At 41.6% G+C, this 24,555-nt stretch overlaps 1 protein-coding gene across 7 annotated transcripts in view; it reads right to left on the bottom strand.

Annotated features, from left to right (window-relative positions):
• LOC105479577 (forkhead box P1) overlaps positions 1-24,555 on the bottom strand; it is a 630,259-nt gene that overhangs the window by 531,492 nt on the left and 74,212 nt on the right. For 6 of the 7 annotated variants that reach the window (XM_071089096.1, XM_071089092.1, XM_011737586.3 and 3 more), the window contains exon 2: positions 9,780-9,909. The gene's annotated coding sequence lies outside the window, so the exon portion shown is untranslated. Of the gene's footprint in view, positions 1-9,779; positions 9,910-10,485; positions 11,224-24,555 lie in introns of those variants that run through there. The other variant, XM_011737592.2, reaches the window with a different exon arrangement.

Here is a 24,555-nt window from a genome sequence, read left to right on the forward strand (position 1 = left end):
GGACAAAGGTAAATAGCTGCAACAGACCAGGTGGCTTGCAAAGCCTAAAATGTTTACTATCCGGCTCCTTACAGAAAAGATTCGCTGATCCCTGTTATAGGCAGAAATTAGACTGAGCCTCCCACCATCACACACATACACAAACTTTTTTTTAATTATAAAAGTTTTCCTAAAAACACAGTAGTAAAAAAAATAAAATAAAATAAAAATTTAAAAACAGAACGGAAGGAACCTACCCCCACATTAGGACCACCATTAAAAGCTCATTTTTTGTAACCAGGGCACAGACTAGAAGCACAGACACCCACTGATTGGCCTCATTTTCCACCAGCCTGAGTTTTGGTTCCCCTAATATCTCATGCAATTCTGCAGAATATTAACCATCCTAAGTGTAAACTATCCTGATACCTTTTTAAAGCAGCAACATTATTAACAATTAAAAAGCTGCCGCCACACATACACAATAACTTTCTTATATTTTAATATGCATATCCATAGTCTGATTATAACAGCATGGAGAGATTGACAGGAAATGACTGAGTGTAATGGCTCCAAAGGAGACACTACATTGATCAGTAAATAATACACGTTCCTTGAAACTGTCTAACTGCATATTTACACTTGTCAACTCTCATACACTTCGATGACAGAATTCTTTTTCAAACATCTAAGTAAAAACTCTAATACTTATTTTTAAAATGCTTTTAATAATTACAAAAAGCACACTTCTAGGATACGTAAGGTTTAAATTTTACCCACCAAATAGTGCCACCTGGAGCATTCATTGCTACATCCTCAATATTCTCGATTTTATCAGGAAATGGGCAAATGTCTCAAAAAGGTGCCAATACAGTTGCAAGCAGCATATATCTAACATTTGCAAGGTGTCAAGCACTGTATTAAGGACTTTTCACAGCCAATAGTGTGGATGACACCACTGTCCCCATTTGGCAGAAGAGAAAACTGAGGCTTGGAAGGAGATGTGACATGGCCAGGGTTACGGTATTATTGAGTCCTGGGGCCAGGACCTATGGCTATCCACTCAACTTCAGAGATGACACTCTCTCCCTAACCAGTCTAAGGGCTTGTGTCTCAGTGTGGACCTGGAAGTCTGTATGTAATGCGCTTCCCAGGCAGTGCTGAGATGAAACTCTGAAAAACAAAAAACGTGGAAGTAAAGAAGAAAATCTCACAGGCCCTAAATTCAGGTCTCCTCTACAGCCCTCCAAACACTGCCCACAGGAAGATTAGAGATAAAAATCTGTAACACATGTATTATAGCCCTTGGCATGTCACACATGCTTAATTATGACAACTACCATCATTTTATAAGTTAGTTGGGGAGTGCTGGTATGTCAGGTTAAAGACATTGTATCTGTATTGTCCAGTAAATTACTCCAGGACAAAATGGGCTGATAAGGTCAGCATCTCCTTGCCCTAAGAACCCATATCAATTAAATTACACTGGCAGCTGAGGGCCAGCAGGGGTTGGGTAGAGGACAGGGGTGCAGAGGCCTGGTTCTATCCTGCCTGTGATTGGTTTATCAACCACTAGACTAGATAGTGAGCTAGATAAGCTTCTCATCTCCCCAACACCCCTTTTATACAACAAAAGTGGTCAAAAATATTTAAAAGTAGAGAAAATTGTATAACAAACCCCCTTATATCCATCATTTAGATTCTAGATTTATTAAGCTTCTGCCCCAACATTTTTTCTTATTTTCTGAAGATTCATAAAGGAACTTGCAACTGACATGTCATTTCACTCTTAGATAATTCAATATGCAATTTTTTTAAATAGGGAGAATAAAGTTCCCTTAATAATAACTGAGGCTGGAAGCGATGGCTCACGCCTGTAATCCCAGCACTTTGGGAGGCCAAGGCGGGTGGATCACCTGAGGTCAGGAGTTCAAGACCAGCCTGGCCAACATGGTGAAACCCAGTCTGTACTAAAAATACAAAAATTAGCCAGGTGTGGTGGCGTGCACCTTTAATCCCAGCTACTAGGGAGGCTGAGGCAGGAGAATCACTTGAACCTGGGAGGCAGAGGTTGCAGTGAGCCAAGATCATACCACACACCACTCCACTCCAGCTTGGGCAACAGAGAGACTCCATCAAAAAAATAAAATAAAAAGAACCACAGAAAGAATGCAGTGTTGAATCCAGTGACATGACTCTGGGGAGATTTTTCAACTGAGGAAAAAGTCAGGAGGTGAGGAATATTTTGGAGAAAATTTTTGGAAGAAGCCATTCCCTTTTACATTCCTGGCTCTATAAAAATATTGCAGATGAAGCTGCTGTTTTAAATAAGTCAGATTCCATCTCTTTCACAAAGACAAGTATAAACTACAAAATCTTCTCTGCCTAAATCAAAAAGACCTTAAAGAACCACAGAATCTATTCAAAGATGAGGAAGCAGCATGTCCTCAGGGTTAAGATAAAGGCTTTGAAATTGGCCCAACTTGGAATAAAACCCTCTTCTCACTCTTGCTATGCGATTCTGAGGAGTTCACTTATGCACTAACCTTCTGTCTTCTCAACATTAAAACCAGAATAATATCTAGAACACAGAGATGCTGTTAAGGTTCAATAAGATAACCAAGGTGATACTTGAAGCAACATAGGAAAAGTAAGTGCCTAATGAATAGCTCTCTAATTATTTGTTATAAATATTACTAAAATCTCATCGAATACAGAAGGGATAAAAAGATTTTATCTCATGAGCCTATTCCAATCAATTGGTTGGTGCTACATAGAATATCTGTAGGGAAAAATCCAAAAGCCACCATCAGAACAGGCCTGCTGTTGTGGGGGCCTGCTGATTTTGTCATCCTTAATCAAAGTCAACCGTATCATCCTATTATTACAGGCCAAAAGGGTAACAATTCACGTTTTCACCACAATCACTTTCCCGAACTCTGCTTTTCATGACCAAAAGAAATAATAATATGCAACACATTGAAATAAAATTAAAATGTACATTAGCTAAATGATAGCTTAAATGTACTAATTGCTTATTTTTCTTGAAGACAGAATAAAATGATGGCAATTCGCAACAGGCAGCTCAGCAGCCTGCATATAAACTGAATGGAAATTTCCTTCTCTTCGCTTCTGTGCATTACTTGAACCAACTTAACAGAAAACAGAATATTTTCAAAAACAACATGCAATGGAGTTTAAGTTCCTAGAATTTTACATCACGGAAGATATCATTTGAAATGTAATAGCTAAATGCCTTCCTCCTGGGTACAGCTTGCTTTGGTGTATTGATAAAAACTAAGATTAATATGCAAAAGGAAAATGTAAGAAACTTGCCCTGCACCGGTCAGCACCCGGCACATATGTGCCTCTCCCTATGAGAAAGCAACTGCACCCGGAGAGTGAAAGTCTGGGTTTGGCTCTCACATCACCACTTCCTTGCTATGTTAGAGCCTCAGTTGATACATAAGTAAAGAGAGAGCAACACAGACTCATTCTTTTCTTTTCCAAAGTCACAGAAGTTGGAGAAAAAAAAAAAAAAAAAAACCCACTACAAAACTATAATATTTCACAGACATAACACAAAAACCAGTTGAAGGGTAGAAAATAAACTACCTAACAAGTCAATGTGGTGCACACATATTGCCTAGGCTGGTCTCACACTCCTGGCCTCAAGCAATCCTCCCGCCTTGGCTTCCCAAAGTGTTGGGATTACGGGCATGAGCCACAGTACCCAGCCCAGATTCTTTCATTAATATGTGAAATATGGACTGCTTAAAAACTGTCTGCCAGATATTAGGGTAAGTATTCGGTATACAAAGACAAACTGCAAAGATCAGTCAAAAGCCCCGGCCTTATACCTTATACACTGCATTGGCCGTACTCACGTAAACGGTGACTCTGTAAGCTTGCCTACAATAATTTAGGTGGAATAATTCTGAGGCCACCTCCACACTCGGTAAAGAACAGAATATGATCAGTTCAATGATGTCTGCCAGGGCATGGGATGGGCACAGAAAAGGGGAACTATAAAATCGAAAGTGTGTCAAGAATGTTTGCCACTTCTAATTTAGCCAAAAGGTTTGATGTTTTGTGTAGGTATCATGTGAACAAAAGTCTGCCCAATACATTAGAAGTTTATGGTGAATTTGTATGTCCAGAAAAATGTGTGTATAATCCCATAAGGGGCTTAGAGAGGAATGGAAAATACCTGCAATATAAATGCAGATTACCTTTATTAAGAAGTTGGATCACAGTCTCATTCCTAGACTAATTTCCTATATCATAAAACCTATATTCAATTTTATAAATAGCATACACCAAGAATCATAAATTCAGTTAATGCAGAAATTTAACAGATTTTTTTTTAATAAAAGTGAGAAAAGGCTGTTTTAGAGCAAATATCTGAGAGGACAGAAAGGGTTCTTTCTTTGAAGATATGTTTTTCCCTCTGACTCTACCTCCTTAGGGACCTAACCAGAGAAGAAATAAATTTCACAGCTAATATATATGAAGTAACATGTTTAACATTATCCAATGAATTTACATCTATCTACACCATATAAATTTATCTCACATAAACTGTCACCTCCAACAGAATTCATTAAAACAATGTTATAGCTTCTGAATTAAATGCAATCTTCTAATTGGAATTTAATCTTAAAATAGGGGTTGGGGGTTTTATTTTTTAATTGACAAATGGAATAATTCATTAGTTTGTCTTACAGTTCTGTCTGAAGAACTTAAAAGTAAATTTGAACAGGGATGGGCTGGCTACTGCTGTGTGGTACTAGGGAACTGGGGTGGGGGTTTGGAGGTTCTTTCATCATCTGCTGAACACCTCCTGCTGCTTATGGGCAGGAAGGGATGGACACTGTCTCACCATCCTGAATTACTGCAGTACTAATATATTCCATTCCCTCCAAGTAAATGTCATGTTAATTTCTCATCTTCATCAAGCCAGACAATGGTTTCCACCTTGGCCCCTAGACAGTTAGCTATGTGGAAAATATTTAGCCAATTACGTTACTTGTATTGGGTTAGGAACTGGAGAGAAAGGCAAAATAAACGCATCGAAAATACTTCACAGATAAAATGTAAGTTGACACTGTCTTCGCATGCGGGAGCCTGAGTGATACAATCTGATAGGCAGCTGCCAGCACTCATAACTGCTTATTAAATCTAGACTGTCTTTATGGTGTGAGTGAAGATCTGTATTTTTACCAATATTAGGTTCATTGTGTTATGAAAGAGACCAAAATACTTAAGATCATTCGCTCCAGCTTATAAAACATATTATGTAGTTTATTAAATTGTTAAAATTACTTTTCAAAGTCAAAATTCCAGAGACTGGAAGTTTAAGTACAACATAGTGGGCTGGCCCTCTGACAGGCTGCAGCACACAGCAGACCAGAAAGGAACCCTGTCGGCTGGCTCTCCTGGCCCAAGGTACCTGCCAGCTGCACATACCTTCTGGAAGCTGTGCCACCACTGCCCCACCTCAAAACCGGTCACAGAAAGTCCATATTCTCGAGTTTTATTTTCAAAAGAAAGGAACTCCTAGCCAAAAAGTAGCCCTTCACCAAGTCTTCGGTGAGAAGGATGCATCTGCCCATGTTTTCATCTCTTCCTAGTAAGTCAAAAGGTAGCAATTTGACCATGAGAGAGATCAAAAGAGGAAGGCTGGGCAAATAAGGGAAAACAATTGTGAGCAAATCACACACAATGTTGCATGACATTTATATCCTTTCACCAGATTACAAGCAAGGGAAAACTTATTGGTAGAGACGATGTAATGACAGAGCAGAGTCGGACGAACAAACTGACACATTTGCCATCTCTAGTCAGCCCTTCTCAAAACAACTCTATGCAAATACAAATTGCTACGATCACATTTATTAATAACACTGCGGCTAACTGCCGATTAAATATGCAGCAGGCATTGCCAGTCTTCACTCTGGAAGTCCCGTGATGTGCATCCTATAGGTACCAGTGTCAACTAAAGCTTCACACCAGGAAACAGGAGGCAACTCTGACTCCTTCCTGGTGAACGGTGGCATTAAAGAACCACAGCACAAAGAGAGATACGAAGTGCTCAGCCCTTCTTTCACTGTCTCCAGCCTCTAAGTCAATTTATTATGCAAGCATGGTTATCGCCAGCATCAATTGAGTACATTACCCATCTTCTGACCTTAAAAAATTGGCCATAATGATCTATTTGTGGAAACCTTTTATTTCATGGTTTCATTTCCTTGTGTTTGAGTGAGGCAATTTATTGTTCTGGTTGCCTACCTCTGTGACTCTGACCCTGGTCTACCAGGAGGACACTTACCATGAAACGCTTCACTCAGAATTAGAGTTTATTTCAAGCCTAAAGACTCCAAATTATCAGCTGCAACAATTAATTGGTGCTCCTTTGGTTATTCAATGAACTGTAAAGTTCTAAAAGGCACAGGACTGTGAATAAACGTTTGACAATGGAGTGACTACCAGATGCCTAATGCATGGAAGGCCAGACACTGCAGCACAGAGGGAGACAGTGAGTCTTCTGAGCAAGCCTTGGAAACGCACTTTGAGAAAAAAATGGGGCCAGGCACGGTGCCTCACACCTGTAATCCCAGCACTTTGGAAGGCTGAGGCGGACGGATCACCTGAGGTCAGGAGTTCGAGACTGGCCTGGCCAACATAATTAAACCCTGTCTCTACTAAAAAATAAAAAAATTAGCTTGGTGTGGTGGTGGGCACCTGCAATCCCAGCTACTCAGGAGGCTGAGGGAGGAGAATCGCTTGCAGTGAGCTGAGATTGTGTCACTGCACTCCAGCCTGGGTGACAAGAACAAAGCTCTGTCTTAAAAAAAAAAAAAAAAAAAAAGGGAAGGAGAATGGAAAATCAGAACATGTGGTCCAGCTCATAGGATACCTCTACCTTCTACTAAAAAATACAGAGAAGGGAAGTTTTTTTAAGCCTGACAAATACTAAGAATTTCCTTATTTAGAAAAAACCTAGTATTCCACTAGGCCTAAAAGTGCATTTTTTCAAAACAGATATCATTTTCATTATAGTTCTTCAGATGGATTTTTCAAATAATGGGCCAAACCCAATTGAAATTAATGAATAAAATGAGCCTCGTCTTCAACAAATCCATTCATGTGGTTTTGTTCAATTTCATACATCAATTTTATAACAGTGAGATTGAGTCAGACTCTCTCAATACCAAAGACAGAGATGACATGTAACCAAAAACCTGAGTTTGTTGTTATTTCAATACCTTCAGAATTCTAACAACTTTGATGAATTCTCATGTGTATATGAAACAGACCAAGGCTTTGTTCTCAACTCTACCTGAATTCCTAAAGGTACGACTTTTCTTTATTATTATTATTATTATTATTATTATTTTGACACTGAGCCTCACTTTGTCATTGAGGCTGGAGTGCAGTGGCACGATCTCCACTCACTGCAACCTCCACCTCCTGGGTTCAAGGAATTCTCCTGTCTCAGCCTCTCAAGTAGCTGGGATGACAGGCACCCGCCACCACACTCAAGTAATTTTTGTATTTTTAGGAGAGACAAGGTTGCACCATATTGGTCAGGCTGGTCTTGAACTCCTGACCTTAGGTGATCTACCCGCCACAGCCTCCCAAAGTGCTGTGGTGACAGGCATGAGCAACCGCACCTGGCCAAGATACAAATTTTCTTAGTACGTGCTGCCTGTTCACTAATCTACAGACCATCCACAAAAGTCTATCATACATGCATAGCAATGGAAAACCTCAGGAGTTCACAGGTGAGGGAACCAAACAACTTGCCCAAGGCCACCCAGTAAAAAGATCAAAGATCACCAACAACTCTAAAATTTCATGACTCCATTAACCATTTCTTTTCATTGTGGACACCCTTGCCTGTGTGTTACTGTTTACTATTTGCCTTATTTCTTGCCACTGACAGAAGTAATACTGTAGGGAAGATAAGAGACTGGATTTTTTTCTCTCTCTCTCTAGCTCCAGCAGAACCAGTACAAGTTATCAGTTAACAAACTGACAGGAAGTGCCTTTTTGAGCCAATAGCTCTTTGAAAATCATCTGGTCGCTAACATTTGAGCCAGTTGCTTCACCATGAACACAGTTTCTCTGGACAATAAAACTAACGTATTTTTTAATGTATAAAATGGGAAGGATTTGTCAAAATGACCTCTAGCTATAAAATCTTTGCAAATCTGGCCCAAATAATTGAAAGCATAACAATGTGTTAGACACATCATCAGAGGAGGTTCACAAAGCTAAATGGGCAGGATGTCTTAATCTTTGTAATTGAAATAAGCTAGAAAGAACCACTGAATCATGACCAACTAGCTATGGTCCAGTCCAGACCAACCCCAGGGACTTAGCTATCCCACCTAGACTCATGGACTTAAGCTGTCCCATTTGTAAACTGAGGTGTTTAAATAGATAATTTCTAGGGCCTCAATAACACTGATAGAATAGGATCCTCTAACCTAAATGCTTTGTTTTAGATATAGAAAATCAGGCCTGGCGTGGTGGCTTACACCTGTAATCCGAGCATTTTGGGAGGCTAAGACGGGCGGATCACCTGAGGTCAGGAGTTTGAGACCAGCCTGGCCAATGTGGTGAAACCCTGTCTCTACTAAAAATACAAAAATCAGCCAGGCACGGTGACGGGCGCCTATAATCCCAGCTACTCAGGAGGCTGAGGCAGAAGAATTGCTTGAACCTGGGGAGGCGGAGGTTGCAGTGAGCCGAGATTGCGCCACTGCACTCCAGCCTGGACAACAATAGCAAAACTCCGTCTCAAAAAAAAAAAAAAAAAAAGAAAAAAAATCAAAGAAGAGAGAGACTAATTTGCCCCATGCCAGGTTACTATTAAGCCTCCCAACTCCCAATACAGTGCCCTTTCTGCTTCACTACCCTTCTCTCCATTATTTACAATTTGCTTCCAATATTACTGCACTAAGACAGAAAAAGATGAGTTTATGCCAATGGGTCTTACCATTAAATGCTATTCAATACAAACCCTGAAATGATATGGTTCTCCATAAAACTGACTTCATTCAATGACAAGGCTACCACAAATGATGTCAGAGTTGTCACCCAAAATGCCTGGCCTCAACCAATCATTGTCTCTGGTAACAACAAGTCACAGTGTTCATTACTACAGGGGAGTCATTGATTGATGAGGAACAGGATAGATGGAAAACACACAGAGAAAAATATCATCATGTCCCTTCTAACCTCCCCCTAAAAAGGCAGTGAATAACCTAATAAGGTTTCTATACAATAGAAAAAAAATCCCAGAAGTCTTTCAAAAAATATTTGAAAATCCCAAGTTTCCAATCCTTCGGCTTTCTCAAAAGTCCTGATCATACAAAAAGTTTGGGATGGGACTCTCTCAAGGAACAAATTAGACTCAAATTTTCCCTAAAACTCAAGATGAAAAAATTATTGTCTTATTTCATGGTGGCTCATGTTATCACCAAGTTGTAATGAGACCAAAAAAGCAATTACTCATTCAATGTTGCACATGACCCAAAACTGACATAGTCCACTCTTCAGAATATGATTAAAACAAGCAAGCACAGAAAGTTCTCCTATGTCCTATTATGCCTTTTATAAATCCTCAGATCACTGTAGGAATTATCTGAAAAGATTACACCAGAAAACAATGACAGAGTTTGTCCTTTCTTTCAAGATGAGAAGCTCTCATCCTGGGTGGGCAACTGTCTTGAAGGATTTTTTGTCTTGTGAATTTTCAGATGAATAATCACAAACATTCATTCACTCACCCTTTTGGCTAGCAGGCATCACATCCATCCGTTCATGGCTGACAGCAAATCAGAGAAGGGATCGAAGCCCTCACCATTGCCGAAATGTTTTGTTCGGAAACTGGAATTGTCAACAAAAGCTTCTGGGACACTGCAACACAAAAATATTTTTTTACACATAACTAAGATGTAACTTCTAAAACCACCACTTCCTTACACTTGAAAACAGCAAGACATAGATTCTTGAGGTAGGGGAAAACACCGTTCAAGCCAGGGTATGTCAATACATCAAGTGTGATGCTGTCAAATATGAACCGGAAATACTGTTTTGAAAGATACATTTACTAATCACTTCAACACATACACCGAAAAGTTGTTATTTATTATGGGCTTTGTACCAAGTATTTTAAATATTTTAGCATATGAAAATACCACTTCCCATTATCAAGTGTTCAGGTAACAATTAACTGTTTTAACTAAAATATTACACAGATAAATGTACCAGTCTCCCTATTAAGTTGTGATCTTTATCGAAGAACAAAAAAAGTAAACAAAAAAATAATTTTAAATTATTTTAGAAATACTAATAGTAATAATGAACGTTAAAACTAGTAGGAAAGGTAATCATCTTTTTCTCTCCAAAATAATTCTGTTTTATTCTAAAAATGATTATGGATTACATAATGAGCAATACTCATGGAGATGTTTCCAACAAGAAAGCACATACTGTGCGATGGTCAGGGCTCAAAGGTTGAGAAGCCTGAGTTCTGGACCCAGTATGGTCTTCAATCACTAGTGTGGTCCCAGGACAGTCATTTATCATCTCCAGATTCCAGTCTTGTCACCTGTAGGGTCAGGGCATTAACCGATGCTCTTCAAGTTCCTTCCACCTCTAAGCTTCTGTCTTTTTGAAAGAAGTGTATTTCTTCTAACCACTTTAAACTACTAACTTCTCCTTTAAGTGTACTGATTAAATAGAGGTTTTTGGTTTTTATTTTGTTTTTATCATGATTCACTCTTATGCTGACCTGCCATCAACACTGAAGATGTTCTGTGACCAGAGAGTTTTTCAAGCGCTTAGAATGCTAACCCTGGCACCAGTACCTAACCCTATTGAGCCAGCACCCCCTGTGGCTGGCAGCATCCCCTGGGTGCCCAGGAAAGGCTTCCACTCTTCTCCAACGAGCATAGCTCTAAGTCCTGTAGAAATCTGTCCAGATGTCTTCTAGATTGATGCTTCTCAAACTTCTGTGCATAAGCATCTTTTGGAGAGCATTTCAAAATACAGATTCCTGGGACCCATCCCCGAAGGCTCTGATTCACTAGATCTGGAGTGGGCCTGAGATTCTGTATTTCTAGAAAACTACCAGGAGATGCTGATACTACCAATCATAGACCACATTTCGAGTCAAATGGCAAAGTCCTGTTCTCCAAGCCTCCAAGCAGCTTTGAGATCCAAGAAGTACTTCCAAGGCTCAGACATGCTCCTTAAAGCCATGAGGTCTATGTCATATAGCAAAAAAAGAAAAAAAAAGAAAAGAAAAGAAAAGAAAAGAAAAGAAAAGGGCTGAAGTTGTTTACCATCTTTAGGATAAAATTTAAATTTATTTCCATGGCCTGAGGGCCCTACATAATCTGGTCACTTCCTACTTCTCTGACCCTACCTTAACTACCAACCCAATCCCAAACAATAACCAATGTAGATACAGTGGCCTTCCTTTTGTTTCAAGCAAGGCAAGTGTCTTCCCGTCTCAGGGCTGGTGGACTTGCTACCTCAGCTTCCCGAGACGCCATGAGCCCATTCCTTACACAGCTGGCCCCTTCTCAGTACTGGATCTTAGGGACAAAGGCCACTTCAAAAAGCTTGTCTTGCCTACCTACTTACGTTAGGTTCCAAGTTACTCCCAATCATATCATCCTATGTGCTTACTTCAGAGCTTTTGCCATGATCTATTTACTCACTTGTCTTCCCCACTAGAATGTAAGCTCAATCAGATAAAAGAGCTTTTTTTTGTTCCTCGCAATACTCCAAAATTTCAGAAAAACGCCCGGCTCATAGCAGGTACTCCATACGTATCTTTTGAGTGAGTAAATGAATCAACAATTGAAAGAAGTAACTTTTCGGCACTCTCTAAAAATATAATTGCCATTTGTTGAAAACTCATTGTGTACTGGGTATTAAGTCTTTTACAACCGTTATTTCATTCTATTCTTACAACAAAGTTCTCAGCAGATATTATTAAACTCAATATGCAGATAAGACAACTGAGGCACAGGGAGTTTTAGTAGCCTGACTCCACTCTATAAAGCTTGTGCTCATGGGAACTCTATATTTTCCAGCCAATACCCTAATACAAAAGTCCTGAGTTTTTGTGATATACCCTTCTGACTCAGGCTTGCTCAAGTGAATTTTGGCATTACCTGACCATACTGGTACTACCAATCATGGGCCACATTTTGGAACAGGCAGGTAATGCAAATGAGCAAAGGAGGCCAAGTGTAAGGTAATAGGGAGAGGGAACGAACAGAGCAAGCTGAGAAATCCTCACTTTATCAGCTTCAAGGGGGAAGCCACTGGACTTCCCCCTCCAATTACTGCCACATGGGAACATACCCTCAAGAGCCTCAAGAGCTTTCAATTCGACAAACAAAGGAAGTAATCTAGATTTCTATTTAGTAAAATTTCAGAATCTTTCAAAGATGACAGCTCACTCTTTAAATAAGTTATATTTAAACAAAACAAACAAGTTGCAATCCCTGTAGCAAAGGATGGATGAGGTCACTCACTGTCTCCAGTTTGAGGATTCCAGAGTGATTCAGAAGCACAGAGAAACAGTACAGGTGACACAGAAAAGCACCAGTAGGTGTCTGGGCAGATAAGAGCTTTCCAGAAGAATTCATTATCTTGAGGTTTTGGAAGGAATTGGAAGATTGGGTGGAAAACGCATTTCACAGGTCGGAATATCATACTCGAAGGCTTGGGGGTGGGGAGTAGGCAAGTCAACAGTAAAGAGAGCCATGAGGAGAGAGCTAGTGGAGGTTTCCTGTGGGAGTTTCGTTTTCATTCGGACTGGAGGAGTAGCAGTTTTCTAGCTAATACATAAATCGGTTAAACAATACGCTATGTGGCTGGATACGGTGGCTCACGCCTTTAATCCCAGCACTTTGGAAGGCCGAGGTGGGCGGATCACGAGGTCAGGAGATCGAGACCACACTGGTCAACATGGTGAAACCCGATCTCTACTAAAATTACAAAAATTAGCTGGGTGTGGTGACGCCAGCTACTAGGGAGGCTGAGGCAGGAGAATCGCTTGAACCAGGGAGTCGGAAGTTGCAGTGAGCCAAGATTGCACCACTGCACTACAGCCTGGTGACGGAGCAAGACTCCGTCAAGAAAAAACAACAACAACAAAAAAAACAATGCTGTATGTGTATGGTCATTAGTGCTGTCTTATTTGACTTCTAATATTTTAAAGTAACCAGGCATATCTAAAAATAAAGGGTGAATCACCAATGTGGTGTGTGGAAGTGTGTGTGTGTGTGTGTGTGTGTGTGTGTGTGCACATGTTGTTAAGAATTAAACAGACATAGGACTGAATTCCATCTTCATGGAACCCCATAGCTAACTAAAATACTTAACTGTTCTGAACTCTAGACAAAAAAGAAATACAGCAATTGAAATTTTTAAAAATTCCAGAAGATAGATACCCAAATAAATTATCCTTTCCACAGTGCAGAGGCAAAAACAAAAAAGAAAAGAAAAAAATGACAGAAACCCCAACCTGCCTACGTAGAATTGTATAACTAGAAAAACTATCTTTTAAAGCTGGGGGTAAAATAGGAGTTTTTTCAAACAAACAGAAGTTTATCACCTCTCTTTAAGGACATTCTAAAAGTCTTATTTCAGACCAAAAAGAAACAATTTCCGGGAGAAAGTTTTTTGATTTAAGAAGGGAGGGAATATCGAACTTAGGAATTAGAGTAAGTGAAAAGTAAATGCACTAATAAACAATGCGCAAGTCTCAAACACTTTTAAAAAATGTAGCAGTACCCCTACTTGCTTTGTACCCCAGCTCACCTATTTACACTGTAGCAATATCAATCACCAAGGCCATGGACTGCAAATGTGAGTGTGCAGGGGGGCACCAGCCTGAAGCCCAAGTTCCTGCCCTCCATAGTCCAGAGATTCTTAAACAAGTTCCAGGAATCTGCTGTTCTACCAGATACCCCAGGTAACCCTGATAAAGATCTGAAGAACACTGCATTGCTCTCTGACTACTTTAGGGGAAGGAATTATTCAGTGAACCCCCAGGGGCTCATCCCTGGGAGGCTCCAGCTGAGAACACTATCAAACCTTTGTTCTTTTCCACTTCACTACAGCCCCAGAAGTACCTTGGCCCAGGAGGTCAGCAGTAACCCTGCCTCAACCCTGCTAATCAAGAGCTGCAATAAATTAAAAGCCCATTAAAATATTTTAGCGAAAAGCCTAGAAGTGCTGAAACATTAATTGTGCCATATTCAATCTGTTTTCCTAGAGATTTGAAAAGCCAGATTACCATCTTGGGGGTCATTAGAAAGAATGAAGCTTTCTCCCTATTCAATTTACATATTTAAAAATGCATGCGTTCTGGCAGTGGCTACTAAGTCCTTTCCAATGCTTTTCAAGTCCTGTGGCTACTCCAAATGCCACAGTCTAGCCATGGAGAGAGAAGCGTGGAATGCCACCCGGGCCTGCCTTGTTTTTGTAAAGCAAAGGAACCCAAATCCCAGGGCCTGTGGTTGCAAAACAGCTCCAGGAAAACAGGTAGAGGCAGCAACAAAACAACAAGTGATGTTTTCTTGTTTTGTTCTCCCCTGTTTATTTTTCCCTGAAGCAATCCCTGCTCAGTACAAAAGTCTGCAGGGAGCTGGAAAGAGCAGCTGTGGTTCCCTGAGGCCGGGACCTAGCAATCAAGTTGTTTACCAAACACTGCCAGGCACCAGGAAAACAACAACAGCACAGACAGCATTTGCATCTATTTTTCAAAAACAACCTCCAAAAGTCTGCCCTGGAACTTGCCTGCATAGCTGAGAGAAGAGTTTAAAAATTAAAGGAATGAACTGTACTGGGTATTGGCCTCCATGGCCTAAATGTAATCAAGTATTCCATTTCTACTGAAGAATGTCTATCCTAAAAACAGAGGATTGAGGAACTGCAGAATTTCAAGCAGTGGATTGATATGGACAACATGCTCATCACGGGCATTTCTGAGCATGCCAACAAAGGCCCTCTCAGTAAACTGACATCATATGCTGAGCCTCCAGCAACTCACAGACATCTTGACCAAGCACCAGAATCTCCAAGGGGGGTTTGTGAAACACAGATTGCTGGGCCTCTCCTCCAGTTTTGCATTCTGTAGGTCCAAGATGGGGCCTGAGAATTTCCAGCAAGTTCCCAGGTGATACTGATGCTACCGATCCGGGCACCATCCTTTGAGAATCAGTGCTTTAAAGCTAGATGCTCTACACCCACCCTGAAGATCTAGGAAGGAATTCATTTCCCACCTTGACCTCTCCCACGGGTTACTGGTTGAGTTATGGCAGTTACCTCACATAGCTGTTTCCAGAACAAAATGCATTGGATGGTTTCCATCTGCTTCTCCAGAGGCTCCACCCACTATTCCCCACCCAGCTCTGTGTCCTGGAAGGCTGCTCTCTGTCCAGCCAGCCAATGGGAGTTCTCATCTCAGGAGGCCAGAGAAGATGGGGTATTCATTTCTCTGGTTCTGAGTCTCTCTTTGACCAGTGGCAACCCTGCCAGGCAGCTCTCTCCACACAACTTCTCTCTCTGGGTTCTTTCAGCCCTCCTCTGCCTCCCCTGGTCTAGGAGAATTAAAAGCCATCTATTTCAATCATCAGGGACCCTGATACAAAAGTCAAATTCAATGTGTTGCCCACGGGATCTCCCTTGGTTTGAGAATGCTAAATGGCAATTTTATACACACACGTAATATACGTATGTATAGATACACACGTATAAACATGCACAAGTGTACATATGTGCATAGGAACATACAGACATACAGATATATACATCTTCATTGCTGTATGTTTTTAAATGCAGCTAAATCAGATTGGCCAGAAAACCTGGGAGTCCCCGGGCCAGGGCCACTTCATGGAGTTTGCATGGATGTTTCCGCGGGTCCCACGTGCCACAGCAAGAGTTAGCCCGCTCTGTCTAATCTGTTACACAACCTTATAAAAAGTGCATTTGTGAGAGCTTCAATCCTTCTCTAATTTACAAACTTAGTTTCCTTTGTTGCAAATGGCACCAAAATAGAAAGGGAACAGAAGTGGGTGGAGCGGGCTCCATCACCAACTCCTGTGAATAACTTTTTGACAATGCTGAACCCAGTTCAAAAAAGCACATCAGCTGCAAAAAAAGGTATGTGTTTGTCAGCTCATAAATAAAATGCCAATCCACCTCGATTCATAGGCTAGGAAAAGAAGAACAAATAACACTTCTGTTTTTAAAATAATAATAATAACTCAAACATACCCTAAATAAGCATCTGTCTTTAGCACTAGGTTCTAATACAGTTGTGGTAAAACATCACCAGATTTAACCAAATGCTTCACTACACCAATCTCCATGATTTGGGCAAGCCCATTTAACTGACTTTGTTTCAGTGAAGTTCCCTAAAACTAACCAATCACTATGCCTTTTATTAATCTTCCACTAGTAAGATTTCTTTCAATTCACCAGAGGACTTACTGGTATCTATGTTCAAAAACAAATTTTTAAGTAAACCCGCTGGATTAATTAGAACACATGGGGAATTACGTAAGTACTTTTGTAGCTCTGAGGCTCAACCTGAAACCCTTTTTGGTTTATTTATTTATTGCTCTCTTTTTCACTAACAATGTCCTGAATATTCCGCTTGAAACTCGCAGGCTAGTGAGATTTTTCCCGTGGCATCTGTCTGCTCCATTCCCCCTTCTATGTCCAAACCCTGCTGTAGAGAACAACTGACCTAACTGATCACTTCCCCTCTTCCGGGATGAGACAGACCATCATCCTGCCCCCTTCAGAACACTCCAGAATCTCCCTTCTGTGTTGAAGAAACTCCATTCCTCCTTTCCCTGGACTTTTGTGCTCACCTCTCTCCACCACCTTCCACTACCATCATCTGGATGAATGGAGAGACTTGCCTTTTACCCTTTTTTTTTACCCTTAAAGACGTCTCCTCTCTCCTTTTCTAGAAGCCACTAGTTCCACATCTCTCAACTTCAGGCAAATAAAAAAGAGTTGGCCTCTCTTCAATTCCTGTTACAGCCAACTTGTTCCTCTGCCAACAGCCCACCTCGCCTGTCACCTACCCTCAAGGAAAGTACCATCGCCTTCCTCCACCGTGATTCCAAGATCCATGGAAACCTTTCTACTCATAGTCACATGTAAGGGAATCACTGCTTCCTGCCCAGCCAACTGGCAGTTACTTCTAAATGTCAAGGATGGCTAGGCACAGTGGCTCACACCTGTAATCCCAGCACTTTGGTAGGCTGAGATGGGCAGATTACCTGAGATCAGGAACTCAAGACCAGCCTGGCCAACATGGTGAAACCCTGTCTCTACTAAAAATACAAAAATTAGCCAGGCGTGGTGGCGGGTGACTATAATCCCAGCTATTCAGGAGGCTGAGGTGGGAGAATTGCTCGAACCCGGGAGGCAGAGGTTGTAATGAGCTGAGATCAAGTCTCTGCAGCCTGGGCGACAGAGTGAGACTTTGTCTCAAAAAAAAAAAAAAAAAAAAGAGTATAATTGGATGGTTTATAACACAAAGGACAAATGCTTGAGGGATGGATACTCCTGACATGATTATTATGCACCATGCACCACCTGCCTTGTATGGAAATACTTCATGTATCCTCTAATATATATATACCTACTATGTACCCATAAAAATGAAAAAATAAAAATGTGAAAAAATAAACTAAATAAATAAATTTTAAAAAAACAAAGAAAATACTCATTGGAACATTTCAGATTTGGGACTTTCAGGTTTGGGATACTCAACCATTAAGTATACATAATGCAAATATTCCAATATCCAAAACAAAAAAAATTCAGAAATCACAAACACTTCCCAGTCCCAAGCATTTCAGATAAGGAATACTCAGCCTGTATATGGTTCACAATTTCTGTCTAGATCCCTGCAGTGTGGTCACTTCTGTCAACCTCAGTAGCCATAAAGATGGTGCTTCCAACAGCCTAGCCAAGGCTTACATCAGGCCCGATAAGGATAAAGCACTCAAAAAAAAAAAAAAAAAAAAAATTTGTTGAATGAGTGAACATATGCCTGTTTTATCTTAACTTCCTTAATCCTAAAAGTTTCCAGTCCACTCAAGAAGCAGCACAGCACAGGGGCTACAATCATGAGTTGCTAAATGGACTGCCTGGGTTCAACCCTAGCTCTGCCCCTTATTAGCTGTGACCTCGATCAGGTTCCTCCACATCTGAAAATTGGGTTAATATTTGACCTTACACAGTAAAGGCTTAATAAGTGCTGGTTAACAGCCACTACTTCCTCTACATCTGAGGGCATGGTTGAAACATGGATCTCGTCATCCCTTAGAACTGTTCTACTTCTAAAACTCTGAATTCTCAAATTCTCCCCTGACTAATAACCTCCCATGGAGCTGTGTCATTTCTCCTGAACTTGCTCCTGGACTACACTGAGACATGCCACTAACCACCTTGAATCCATTGCTCCTCCCAGTGCACAAAATCCACCTTCCCGTTTCTGAACTCAGTGTCTTTTACATCATCTAAGACTCACATCGTGGCACCCAGTGCCCTGAAAACTCCAGTATCCCTCAAGATGGCCTTGTCTTTTCTACTGACTTCCTGTTCGAGCTCTTTGGTTTCTTTACCAGAGTGAGATCAGTGAAGCAGGGTCTGTGATTTGCAAGTTATATCCTGGATGGTGGCACGACAGTGCCTGGGACACAGAAGGTTGGGAGGTGTGACGCTCATCGGGAAGGCTCTTTTGGGGAGCCAGGAAGAGTCCCCAGAAGCCCACCTGGCACCCTATCTATAACAAGTGGCTCTTTAAGAATCATGGGAACTCCAGGATCATTTTCACAAAGACCTTCCATTCATGGTTCAATTAAATGGCAGAAAACACAAACCTTCCCTTCCCACTGGCAAACTGGGTCTAGCTAACTGAGCAGGGCTCACACAAGGCAGGTCTCCTGCTAGCAGGGCAAGTGGCGGCCCTGTCCCCAAGGCCCAGGGGAGCCTCTGCAGCTCCCTGGAAGGATGGTCAAGTGAACAGAGAGCTGGCTGCCATCTGGGTTCTTTATAAGGCTTTTGTGGTAAACATGTTTACTTTCTTTTGATTGGCTGGGCTTATCAAGTATTTTGTTTTGAGTCTTGCTCTATAAACATGTTTACTTTGAGGGGAGAGCTTTTTTGATAGCTAGCGCACTTGTTTTTCACACTTTTAAATTCAAAACATATTTTTCACAGCCTGTGGTAAACAACTCAAGGTGGTAAACAAATTATATTATTTTCATCTTCACACTAGAAAGGTGATCCCTATGTATCTATTCAAAGGTTTGAACTGGTTTGCCGGTAACCAAGGCTCTCTACTGGATGAGAACAAGAATTATACTCATGGTGATGATGTTACTAAAAGGAAAACGTTACAATGGCAAATCCTGCAGTATCAAACCTAGGCCTCAGTTTCCCCAGTGGAAACATTCTAGAAGAAGCCGTCCATAACAACAGCAGGGGTAGTCTCGTTAATTGATGACATCCATATTTTCCATGAAAAATTAAGGTTATGTAACCGGCATACATAACAGCTAATACGGGAGGAAAAATCAAATAATGTTTCAAAGAATGAAGAAACCAACTAGGTCACAACACTAAGTGCAATTCTTTTGAGATCTGTTTTCTGTGATGATTTTTGCCTGCTATACAATTAGAAAAAAAAAAAAAAAAAAACAAGTAGTAGCCTCTAATGTAAAACTGAAAAGCCTTTCGTTATTGGAAAAGGAGGAAAATAACAAAAGAGTTAAGAAAAAAGAGGAACATATCTCTTGAGAGAAAACCAATGGTCCTTGAAGTAGGATTTAAAAGTGCTGTTTATATAGAGGCATCAGAAGAGCCCCTCTGTGGAGGTAAGTGTGAAGTCCCATAGCAGTGGAGCCAAATCTGTCTTCTAGAGAGTTCTCTTGGTCTCCATGTTCCAACTAGAAACAAAAGCCATCTTACCACAGGCCTTTGCAGTTAGTTACAAGTTACTTAAAGGAATAAAAATACAGGTCAAATTATTTGATAAAATAAATAATACCCCCAGCCCCCAAATCATCTTCCTAAGCTTATGCCCAAGTTAAGTTAAAAAACAAACAGAATTTCAACATGATGAAACCCCACCTCTACTAAAAATACAAAAAAAATAGCTGGGCGTGGTAGCACACACCTGTAATCTCAGATACTCGGGAGGCTGAGACAGGAGAATCACTTGAACCCAGGAGGCAGAGGTTACAGTGAACCAAGATAGTGCCATTGCACTCCAGCCTGAGCAACAGAACAAGACTGTCTCAAAAAACAAACAAACAAACAAACAAAAACGAATTAAGGTTGTAGCACCAAACTATGGTAAACCTCCTCAGTGACTCGATGTTATTATTTCATCAGATATGGTACTGTAGGGAGGGGAGAATGGCAGAAGACACAGAAAGCCTGTATGGAGCCTCATCCATCATTCAGGCTGGATCATGCACAGAATGTATAGGCATCAGAGTACAAACATACTAAGTAGCCTTGTTTTCCAAGGTTATAACATGCTCTGGGGACACACTGCATTAGGAGGTCAGGAGAAGGAGCCAAGGGCATTTGGAGGCAGCCACTCTTCCTGACTTTCAGATTCTCTCCTATCAAGGAAGAAGACCAAAATACATAATTTCCAGGTAGTTTTAGCAGAACGGCAACAAGGCCCGGGGGGGTGAGTACACATCACAAATTCCCAGGAAGACCAACGCCGTTCCAGCTTTGCCAACAACTGTTTGAGATGTTTCGCAAGTCAGTGGGCTTCTCGGAACCTTAGTTTCCCTTCCTATAAAATGAAGGCATTTGAATCCCATCTTTTTGAACAATACTATGTCATAATTTTATGCCTCAAATTGACAAAACCACTTTGGGGGATAACCAAGAATTCCAGGCTACATCATCCAATCAATACAATACTTGGAGCACTTTCAAAAAACCCACCAAGGAACCAAAGCTACCACAACTTAAAAGGAGCAGAAATGAAATTTCAAATTAATATGACGTTGGCCAGTGACTAGTCATCAAGCATACTTCAGCATTTAGTTGTCTGAACAGACAGGTGACTCAGCGGCGAATGGGTTACCCAGCCAGCCACGCTCATCTGACCCACTGCCTCAAAGTAATTTTTCCTCAATCTTCAAAACCAAGAAAGTAAATGACTAATGAAATGACTGAAGAATAACTTCCAGACAATTCTTACAACATTAAAAAATAAAACTAAACTTCAGCACAACAGTAAGGAGATAAGAAGAAAACAAGCCGGTTCAGAGCTGTCCAATGTCTGATGGCCACAGTTCCTTCTGACAAAGGAAACGTGCACATTCCAGGGTGTGGAATGATGCAGTTTGGAAATGTCTCGAGGGGCCACGGAAAGAGCTGATGATCAGGACAATGTCATCAAGAAAAGTGTCACGGAGCCCAAGTGGTGACATTTCTGTTGCAAATATGAGAAAGGAAAGGAACACACTGGTTCTTCATCCTGGTGTTCAGTGCAGTCGTAGGACTTTTGGATATCCTCCTGGGTACATCCAGTTCTAAGACCAAGTAACATGTGTGAAGCCCGTGCTGCACTGCACATGAGGTCCTCTGCCCATAGCATTTCCATCCACCCTCTTAGTAAGCCTTGTAACAGTGGCAAGAGTAAATACTATTATCTTACAGATAAAGGAACCAAGGCTGGTGAAGGGAAGTCCTTTACCCGAGACCACAGTTAGTGACAGAGCCACATCTTTCTGAAACTCCAGCCTCGTCCCTTAACCACCACTGAACACTACTGAGTAACATTTTTCCAACAGCTCAAACAGGAAAAGTGTTTGGAAGGGTTCCCAAAATAAAGCCAAACTGGGAATACAGAGTTATAATTCTACTCAAAACTCCACATTGACTCCCACTGTCTAAATCCCTTGGCTTCTTGCTTGAAGTCAGCCAAATCCAGGAAGCAGAAAAGCAAGGAGCCAAGTCACCCCTGGTAGTGCAACCTGGAAATGACACGGGACATCTCCCCCAAGAAAGGAGACAGGGAGGGGGTTTATGATAGTATACGAGGCATGCACTCAGTCCTCCTATTAGACTGTAGAAGAAGGATGCTTTCTTTTTTTTTTTTTTTTGAGATGGAGTCTCACTCCGTCACCCAGGCTGGAGTGCAGTGGCGCCATCTTGGCTCACTGCAACCTCCGCCTCCCCTCCCAGGTTCAAGCGATTCTCCTGCCTCAGCCTCCAGAGTAGCTGGAATTACAGGCACATGCCGCTACGCCAGGCTGAATTTTTGTATTTTTAGTAGAAAAAGGGTTTCACTGTGTCAGCCAGGATGGTTTCGATCTCCTGACCTCATTATCTGCAGGCGTGAGCCACTGCGCCCAGCCCTGAGGAGGGATGCTTTTTTTTTTTTTTTTTTTTGAGACGGAGTCTCGCAGTGGCCGGATCTCAGCTCACTGCAAGCTCCGCCTCCTGGGTTTACGCCATTCTCCTGCCTCAGCCTTCCGAGTAGCTGGGACTACAGGCGCCCGCCACCTCGCCCGGCTAGTTTTTTGTATTTTTTAGTAGAGATGGGGTTTCACCGGGTTAGCCAGGATGGTCTCGATCTCCTGACCTCGTGATCCGCCCGTCTCGGCCTCCCAAAGTGCTGGGATTACAGGCTTGAGCCACCGCGCCCGGCCGGAGGGATGCTTTCTATTCCTCTCTCTGTCTCCCTTCAATTCTCCCATTGTCTTCTGAATCACAACTGTGGGCATCGTCCCCCTTCCTCTCCTACTTCTTCCTCTCCACGAATGTCACCTATCTAAAGTCTAAAGGATGAGATTATCACTTCCACCCGGAAGCCTCTCAAATGAAATTAAATCAAACATTTATTGCACTGTGGTACACATGCATTGGGTGAGGTGGGGGATACCCAGGCACAGTCTGCCTCTCAGGGCGAGAAGTTAAATAACAATGTGCGATTTAAATAACATTTCAAGACAACAATAAGAGCCTTGTCACAGGGAGTACATGATTAATTGCCAGATGAATTCTGCAGACAATAATTGCTGCAAAGTTCAAAAGGAGGGAGCAATCACTTCCAACAAATATATCCCAGGTTGCAAACTCTCCACTGTGGAGAGTCCTAGTTCGTGGTTGGCTTTGGCAGAGTGTTGGGAATTGGCCGCCTGGCATCCGATCCTGGCCATGCGACTCGTGGTCCAACCCTGTTTAAGCTTTCTGGGCCTCTGTTTCATCAGTTGCAAAAAAAAGGTAATGATACTTCCTATATCATGGAGTGGTTTGAAGATTAAGTGGGATAATGCATGTAAACCTTGAAACAGGGAAAGTGGTGGTCTTACGTCTCCTGTCTCCATGGCCGTGTATCTACCATTTGAATCCGCACACTCTCCCTATACTGGCTCCCCCTCCTCACCTTCCTGTGTTCACCAAAGCCCCAGGTTTTCTTTCCCAACTAGGTGGTAACTTTTCCAACTAAGGGGTTCCATAGCGTCCTTCCCCCAGTACCAACCAGCTACCATGTCTGCCCTTGACTTAGGCTCAGTGCTGGCTCTTGCGTCCAGATTTCCACCTCCATTTCTAATATCCTAGGACACGAGCAGAAAGCTGAACATCAGGACACCTGGGTTCAGCTCCCAACATTGCCATAGAGTAGCCTTGTAATTCTGCACAAATTACAGTTTCTCTAAACCTCCATTTCTGCTTCTATAAAACGTGGCTAATGAAAGTCCCTACCTCCAAGCATTGCTGGGATTAAGTTATCCAACTGGAGAGCACTGTGCTCAATGCCTAGCCAACCAGCAAGGGCTACACACCTGAGAGCGGCTGTTCTCATCTTTGTTTGGACCACACAACTAACTCAACAACAGTGTCCCCGACTGCTCTCTCCTCTCTCAAATGTGCGACTTGCTGCCAGTCCTTCATGATACCAGATTTGGGTCAGCAAACCATAGAACTTAATTATGCCCCAGTTTTCTTTCATGCCCACTGATCTAATTTTACATCAAAGTTTCACAAATAGAAACAGGTACTCTCATGCACAGCCAGGCCCAGGGTAAACTGACACCGCCTTTCCAGTGGGGTGGTGATTGGCTTCAACAAGACTTAGAATCCCTTCCAAAGAGTAAGGACTGAACAGGAATGCATGCTTTTAACAAAACAGTAATCACTGGGGTAAATTCAACTACAAGGTCACAAAGGAATACATCATAGCATTATCTAGTATATGAAAACAGAAAAATAAATGTCAGTTAAAAACTATTTCTGATTCATATAATGAAATACTATGCAACCATTAAAAAGTATTGTAAAAAGAAACAAGGGCATAGAAGGAAACGTGATTCCCAAATCATACCTGCTTACCAAATGTCTATTGAATGATATGTTGTGAAACTGCTTTTTTTTTTTGAGATGGAGTCTCGCTCGGTCGTCCAGGCTGGAGTGCAGTGGCACGACCTCGGCTCACTGCAAGCTCCACCTCCCGGGTTCACGCCATTCTCCTGC

The sequence above is a fragment of the Macaca nemestrina genome, chromosome 2 (genome assembly GCF_043159975.1).
Source record: "Macaca nemestrina isolate mMacNem1 chromosome 2, mMacNem.hap1, whole genome shotgun sequence".
Lineage (NCBI taxonomy): Eukaryota > Metazoa > Chordata > Mammalia > Primates > Cercopithecidae > Macaca > Macaca nemestrina.